This window comes from Felis catus, chromosome F1 (genome assembly GCF_018350175.1).
Source record: "Felis catus isolate Fca126 chromosome F1, F.catus_Fca126_mat1.0, whole genome shotgun sequence".
NCBI lineage: Eukaryota > Metazoa > Chordata > Mammalia > Carnivora > Felidae > Felis > Felis catus.
Genome location: NC_058384.1, coordinates 55956764 through 55965523, shown reverse-complemented (window position 1 = coordinate 55965523; position 8760 = coordinate 55956764).

Sequence of the window (8760 nt, the reverse complement as noted above, 5' to 3'; positions counted from 1 at the left end):
AGATTACAGTATGTAATGTAGCATAATGGTCATAGCCCTGTAAGGTTTTTCAAGCTATTTTAAAAATCTGAGTGATCTTTTAGAAACTTTTAACTCCTGCTATGTATGGAGAAACACCATTCAAAAGTTTAGCAGTTCCTTTATTTTCATGTTTCTTTTTTTCAATAAGTCTAGTAATAATGAGTTGAGCATTTTCAATAAAAATAACATGCATGTGCTTTTTTATAGAATTGTCTATCTATCTATCTATCTATCTATCTATCATCTATCTTCTATGTATATAATTATGTACCTACCTGTACTCTCTATTTGCACATATACATTTATGTATGAAGAATATGAACCATTTTTTTAAATTAAGATTCTTTTGAAAGGTACAGCTAAATTGATCAATAAACAATCCAGATGTGTCAACTGGTAAAGGAATTGATGAGTATTATGGGTCGAAATGTGTCCCCCAGAATTCACGGGCTGGAGCCCTAACTCCTACTGTGACTATAGATGGAGATGGGAACTTTAAGGAGGTAATTAAGATTAAATGAGGTCAGAAGGGTGGGGCCCTACTCCACTTTGTCCTATAAAGAGGAAGAGACACTAAGAATTGAATGCACAGAGGAAAAGCCATGTGAGGACACTGATGGGGACTCCCTGCTAGAAACCGATTCTGCCAGCAACTTGATCTTGGACTTCTAGCCTCCAGGATTGTGAGAAAATAAAGTTCTACTGTTTAAGCTGCCCAGTTTGTGGTGTTTTGTTATGGCTGCCCTAACAGACTAATACAGTGAGCAAATTTACCTTTATGCTCCCGATAAAAAGAACAATTCAAATATATATCTCGAAAATATCTTTGATACATTAACAAAAGAGAAAAGCAAATTTTAGGATAATACCCATGCAGTTCAATTTCTGTTTCAAAGAAAAAGACAGAAAAACAGTAAATTCTGTGTGCATATGTTTTTATGTGTTTGTAAAAAGAGACACACAACAGACTGTTGACATTGGTTTCCTCAGGGATGGGACTACTGGGGGAAAGAGCCACATTTTTTTTAATGTGTGCATTTCTGTATTGCTTACAATGTTACAATAAGCATGCATACTTTTGTAATTAAGTAAAAGTAAGATTAGTGAAAACCTAAATTTTGAAAAGTAACACAAAGTATGTTTAATTAGTGTTTGCATGGTGTATGCTTATTGATTGCAATCTCTTTGTCATGGCCAGCAAGACTTTGTCAAGGCTCCTAGAACCTTTTTAACAGAGCTGTTCTTTCCTCATTTGTGCAAATAACATAACAATGTCTCTTTTCGTGTTCCTGGCAATAATTCTCAAGGTATATAATTACTTCTTTGTTTTCAAACAGTGACTTTTCTCTATACTAGTTCTCTTATGATTTGAGCATGCATACACATATGTGTGTATACACACGTGTGTTTAAGCGGGCAAATAGGTGGTCTGCAAGATTTATTTTTTGTTGTATTTTAACTCAGAGTTGGCTATGAAGCAAGAACAACAAAAAATCAAAACAATCCCTTTTTAAGAGAATTGGCAGGGCCTCTGTTACGTGTTATATTCTACATACTGTCTGATTGTGGGTAGTAATTAATATTAGACAGCTATAAAAATAATTTAAACTGGGAAATCCAAGTGGTCACATAGTTCTGGCAATACTTTTCTTCTCAGTCCAACAATTACCAGTCTAGAGAACCAGTAACTCACCTAAAACCATTTTGATGAAACGTTAGGAAAAGATCAGGATTGAATGGTTGCCTGTGGAAGACGAAAGGGAATTTATCAAGGAAAACAGGAGCAGGGGTCACAGGGCCAAGAATTAAAAACAAAGGCAAATCTATGAGCTGTTATTTTAAAACCAAAGAAAAGTAGGTCACAAAAGCCACTTCCATTTTTAAAGGCTACCGCTCTGGTAGTGTGAGGGAGACTTTTGCCCACTTGTCCTTTCTGCTAAAGATGCTGTTTTTCCACGGAGGCAAAGAGTAATATTTGAGGAAGAGGTTTTACAGACGGAATTACAGCAAGACACTAAAGCTCAGGTCTGCACGTGGGTAAACACGTGCTTTCTCACCCAGAGAAAAGTTTAGTTTGGCAGCCTTCGCTACAAGGCATGACTCTGATCCTAGAGAAAGCCAAAACTACAGAAAACCAAGTCATCTCCAAAAATAACACCAAAATTAGGCCCTTGAAACTCCTCGTGCTGGTCATGCTGTGAATGATGATACCCTGGTGCTCAGGGCCCACAAAGCTACTGAACCCTCAACATGCTCTTTGTGCATTAAGATTTCACTTGACATCTCAGCCGTTGGAGGAGTCTGAATTCTGGACTTGCATTCTGGAGGTTAGTTGTTCCAGTTAAATACTTCTGGAAGCTTCTAGGAAAACAGAAACCACAACAACGAAAAATAGGAGAGTATTGTTGAAACCCTCATTAGGCAAAGATTTCTATAGGGCAAATGATAAATTGAACTTCATCAAAATCTATAAAATGATCTGCTTATCAGGAAAGGTCTTTAAAACGATGGAGATGTAAGGTCTACAAGGAGAGAAAATGTTTGCAACACATATATCTGAACTGTAACCTACATGCACAGTATGTAAAAAAGTTCTACAAATTCAGTTTTTAATTTTTTTAATGCTTATTTTTGAAAGAGAGAGTGAGAGAGACAGAGCACGAGCAGGGGAGGAATAGAGAGAGAGGGAGACACAGAATCTGAAACAGGCTCCAGGCTCTGAGCTGTCAGCACAGAGCCCGACGCGGGGCTCAAACTCACAAACCGTGAGATCCTGACCTGAGCTGAAGCTGGACGCTCAACCGACTGAGCCACCCAGGCGCCCCAACAAATTCAGTTTTTAAGAAGACAACCAATTCTTTGAATATTAAGGGAAAGATTGAGCAGTCTTTATAAAAGAAGATATACAAATGCTCAAAAAGCACACGAAAAGATAGTATCCTTTATTATCAAGGAAACGCGAATCAGATACCACTTAGCCCCACTACCATGGCAAATAAGGCTGAAAGCACCAAATACTGTGGGGCATGTGAGGTAAGAAGTGTGGCAATTGCTGGTGAGACTGTAAAAATGGTGCAGTGACTCTGGAAAACTTTTTGGCATTTTCACATAAAGTTGAATAATATGCTTATTTCTATTCCAGAAATTTTATTCTTGGGTAAACTATACTATGTGTGTGCATAAAGACTTGTATAATCACTATTCATAACAGCCTTGTTTATAATAGCACAAAAGCTGACAACAACACAAAAATTCATCAAAAGAAAAATGAGTAAACAAACCACGGTATATTCCTTCATACTGAGCAATAAAATGAAATAAACTGATACACACATGAATGAATCTCAAAACATTTTGCTTACTAGCAGACACAAAAGATATCATAATATATGACTCCTTTCATTTAATATATGATTAAGAATGGTGTTTGTGCTGATCGATAGCAGAATGGTGATTATCTATGAGATTGGAATTGGCAGGCATGAGACATGAGGATCTTTCTGGAGTAATGAAAATGTTCTATATCTTGATTTGGGTATTGGTTATACATTTGTATATATGTGTCATAACCCTCAAACTTCCTATTTGAAGATGTATGCATTTGTCTCTATTTAAATTTTATCTCAGTTTTAAAAATTAAATGCTTTGCTCTGCCATCCATTTAACCACTTAGAAAAATAGCAATATGCAGTTGAGTTGTGGGAAGAGGAAAGATGAAAGCTATTGTAGGTACCATTTTACTTGTAGGACATGATTCCATTTTTCATGGAATTTGGGATTTTTCTAATATCTTCAAGAAATGGAGGCAAAACATTCTATATGCCAGTGAGAAAAAGTATTTCTCACTGGCATATAGAATGTTTTGCCTCCCTGGCATATAGAACATATATATATATGTACACACACACATATATATATAAATGACAGTGATTATATATAAATTTTATATATATGTGTGTGTATATATATAAATGATAGTGATTATAAATTTCACATATATACATATATACATATGTTTGTGTGTGTATATATCTTTAATATTAAATATCTTTAATACATTTAATATTAAAGATTTTATGCCAGTCTACATTAAGGGCCTAGTGATATCATGAGACTGCAAAAGGACCTAGGGACACAGGCAGCCCTGTCATACCAGTGTTCTTAGGATCTCGTTCTGCAGCAAGCATTAGAGGATCAGATTCAGGAAAAGCTACTGAGCTCAGAAGACTTTGGCCTGAGTGCCCAGACCACTCACCTGGGCAGTGCAAGAGAAAAGCTGCTTCTCAGGTCCCATGTGAGCCAGCTTTGCTCTTATTACCTTGTAACTACCCAGAGATTGGCACGTGGATCTCCTTCTTTTCCCATGATGCATTTTATTGCAAGTTACATGAACCACTAATTAAAAGTTGACAAAGAATTTACTTAGTCATGGCTGCAGTAACTTTTCACTCCAACAAGCAACGGACTGGGACTCCATGGGACCTGCTTTCTTCCATCTGTGACTGGGAGCTACGGCGTTGTAGCAAGTAGGAGGGCAGGCAAGCTGCCTTAACAAGCATGTGCTCCATGGCTGGCGCTGGCTCAGGTCTGTGGTGGGGCCAAGACCTGGGGTGGAGTGTGTCCATTTTCACCCAAAGCAACCACTGGACTTGACCCTGGCATTTGAACCTGGGTAAAATGCTCTACCCCTAGCCCACCACCCCCCCACACACCAATCATGCTATCGATTTCCACAAATAAAATACTGTTCACGTAAAGGGAATTTGTAGAATGAACATTGGTGCACTTCTCAAGAAAATTTTTCAACAAACCTTCAGTTTTCAGAAGCCTCTTAGCTTCCCTAAATAGAAATCCCAGCAGGCTCTAGGGAGCTAGTATTCAGATCCGCAAACACATTTATGTTGGAATTGAAAACAAAATTGGGAATGATGTGGCTTGTGTGCAGCAAGCAGACTTATGACACCACCACAATTTTTTTGGCAGCTTTGGAAAGTGTTGCCTGGGGAACCTTTAGCAGTATGGCCTGAATGAGCCCAAGAGAACCGCAGCAAAAGATCAGACAGACACGTTAAAGGAAACTCGGAATTGATGTCCCATGATAAGTGAGGTGCTCTTTATTCTGGTCAGATAGAAAGTCTCCCTGCAGAACCAGCCTTCAGAAATGTCTAGTCCACATGTGCATTAGCCTGTGCAATGTTTTTTATATGTGAATTAGCCTGCACAGTCTTTTCCGGAGTTAGGGTTCGATTTCCACGGTAAAGGCTATAATTTTGAAGTACTGACAATAACTTCGGGACCCTGTTTTCAGCTCTGTGAATACCTCGAGTCCCTAGGACACAAGGGTGAAAAACACTGGTCTAACCACAAAACTGTCAGCATTGTGAGGGGAAGGAGAGGCAGCTCTCGGACTCCCTGGGGATGTGAGCTGCTTTGCAGGTCAGAAAAGTCCTGGGCAATCACGCACAGTTCCTGTTGTGAAGTGGTGCTTAATCCATGTGTGTTGAACTTTACTGAGCTGAGCCAGAGCTTGAACAAAGGTCTTTGAACTAGAAATTCTTGCCTCTTTGCATTAAACCAGGGATACTAACACTGCTCTATTCACCATGCAAGTTTATTGTAAGGATTGCATAGGAAAGCACTTTGTAAACTACAGAGGGTTTCTGTGTAAATATCAGGGATAATGATGATGATGAAGGGCAATGAAAGTGAGGATAATGAGTACAACAGTGATGGTACTGTTATAAAGATTGTTGTGACTGACTGCAAGTCCCTGATATGCCAGCTACTCAGTGGTATGAGTGAGGGAGAAGATATGGGATGGGTGTGGGGTGTGGGGGCTAAGGGGAAGTAGGCAGTGAAACGGAATTGAGAAAGGCAGAATACATCTACCCAGATCTGCACTGACAGGGGAAAGTACTTGCCTGCCGGTACCAGCTTCCCTTCATGGATGAAGAGAAAACTATAGCTTCCAAGATTGCCAATCAAGGCATTTTGATTCATCTCCCAGTTGGTTTTTCCTCCTGACATTGGAAATTTTCCATATTTGCATATTATATTTGAAAGAGACAGTTGCCACTCTTGGGAAAAATATGTACTGCTTTAATCCAGTTGGTGCCAATACAAAAGGTCAAATGATTATGTTCTTTCTCTTTGCACCAATTTTGCATGAATAGGGGTATATGCTAGGCTCTGAGCTCCAGCAATTCACTAAACTAGGGAAAACTAAGGGTTTTGTTTCTCTTTATTCTTTTCTGCAAATGCCTCTACTTCCTAATTCATAGGAATTACATAAACAACTATAAGGCATCAATCTTTTTATGTGTCAGTATTAAGAACTGAAAATAGAAAAACAATTTTTCAGTAAAATATGACATCATATTAAATCATCATTTAAAATTTTTCAAATCATAATAACTCTGAAGTAGATAAGATGTACATATTATTTGCATTTTTCAGGGAGAAAAAATTGAGGTCTTAGTATTTAAGGAACAACTTAAAATCAAAATGGTATCAATTGGGAAAAGCAAGACTAAAGTCCATATATTCTGGCTAACAGCACCATTAGTTTTTTTTTTTTTTTTCTGAGCCACGTGACTTCTTGTACAACATGAATCTTGCCCACGTGGGGCAAGATGACAGATGACGACAGTAGTTCCAGAATTTATCCCCTTTTAGATTCATGCCTAAAGAGAAAGAATGGCCACCAGAGTTCCAGAAGTCTCAGCAAAATGTTATGGCCTTTTCTGGTGCTAAGAGACCTGACACACATCCCTGAATATTAGATTTTGGTTGGCCAGACCCGAGTCCTACGCAAACTCCAACAGACACTGTTGGTCACTCACACAGCACACATCTGTCACCTTCCTCCTTGTTCAAAGAAATCTGAGTCTGATCAATATCCACCCCGCCTGTGACAATACCTGATGATAATCTCATTCTCCTTGCCACACAGTGGTTAAGATATGAGCATATGGTAAAAGTGGGACCAATGATATATGAAGTTAAATCGGCCAAAGGAGTTCTAAAAAGCTTTCAGAATAATATAGTTCCATATTGATATGTAGTCTCAGATTTACTAACCATGTTGAGTGATATGAAAAGGGCTGGAAAATGTGAACTTACTCTAACTCAGAAAAAAAGCAACTGAGTGAAATATCATCTTCCTCCTGAGCTCTTTACATTGTTCTAGGCTTAGAGATACAAAGGTGAGCCATGGGCCCTAAGACAAGAGAACTAATTTACAGATAATCAGGGCTGACCAGGAATATCATAAAACATCAGTCAAAAGTTGCAATGAAAATAGTTCAGTATTAAGAATAAGACTTTATAGAAAATACATTTTCCCATACACTTAAGATAGATACGCAGCATTATTAGAGGTAGAAGGTTATATTGAAAGAACATAAACTGAACATATTAACTAAATATTGCCAAGTTATATTTTGAAAGCAGCATAACTAATTAAGATCATTATAAGTTCCTGGTCATGTAGAGTTGATGTTTTATTCTTAGGATATTTATGAAATACGTGTGAAAAAGACCTAGCAGTGTGCCTACCGCTGTGATATTTAAAAGGCAGTCAGTAAATTACTCACTCTAGACTTTTCTTTTTTCCTCAAAGCTAATGGCATCTTTTCAAGGGCAATTTGTTACAGATCCTGGCAAACAAGCTTTACCTATGAGAGATCTCTAAAAGTGTGGAATACTGACAGACACATGGTCCAGGCGCTCAGTCTGTGAGAACTGGCAGGCATCAGATCCACAAAGACAAAACTAATCAGCTTCATGGATAGAAACCTTACCTCAACCATTAGTTCACCTGATAACAGAGATATTACTTACCTGGCACTTGTGTAAAAGGGATTCAGCTGGCAAGAAATGACACAAGGTTTAGGAAGCTAAGATTTTAACATCACACACATACATGTACTCAAGTACCAATATAAAGGACTTCATTTAAAAAAAAAAAAAAAGTCCTGCATAAGATTGAAGTGTTGTTCATAGAAATATCTATGGAGGTACAGAATTTCTCTGATCCTCTACAGTTTGGCATTAATTTGGTTGTTTTTATTCCTTGATTTGCGGACTTCAGTTTCAAATCACTACCCACACTGCCACTTCTCGGAGCAAAACTCTGATAAATAAAGCCAGGGTTGTTTGGAAAATGCCTGCCATGAAACGTGTCAAGCCACTGCCTTTAATTCATTTAGCATTTTAATTGACTTTGCATGCATCAACTCTGCCTTCCAGTAAGTAGACACAGTTCCCAGGGATTGTCAAAAGACGCCTGGCTCGAGAGCAAATCTAATCCAGTTGGTGCCATTGAAGAAACCTTAAATGGCAGCTTTCATCTTACTTGCAAAAACTCCGTTGGTTCAGGTTACATGTTAATCCCAGTTGCTATATCAGCTTTATGGCAGCAGCGATGGGGGTGGATTTGGGAGCTGTTTTTGGCTAAGCTTTAGTTTTCCTCTTCTTTTATGTAAATTATTAGCTCAAGCGGAATCCTATAATGGGAGTGGTATCTAAGTCTGGAGGGCAGGCCAGCTCCTCACCAGTTGTTCCTGAGAAGTAGCTGTCAAACACGTATATATTTAACACTTACCACTCTTGCTCTGATGAACACAGAAGCTGCAGCCTGTGATAGAGAAAGAAGTTTATTTGTGTGTCTCTTTTCAACATTGCTAGGGAAAATTCGATCCCTTGGACACATGTACAGACCTCCATGACCCAAAACAA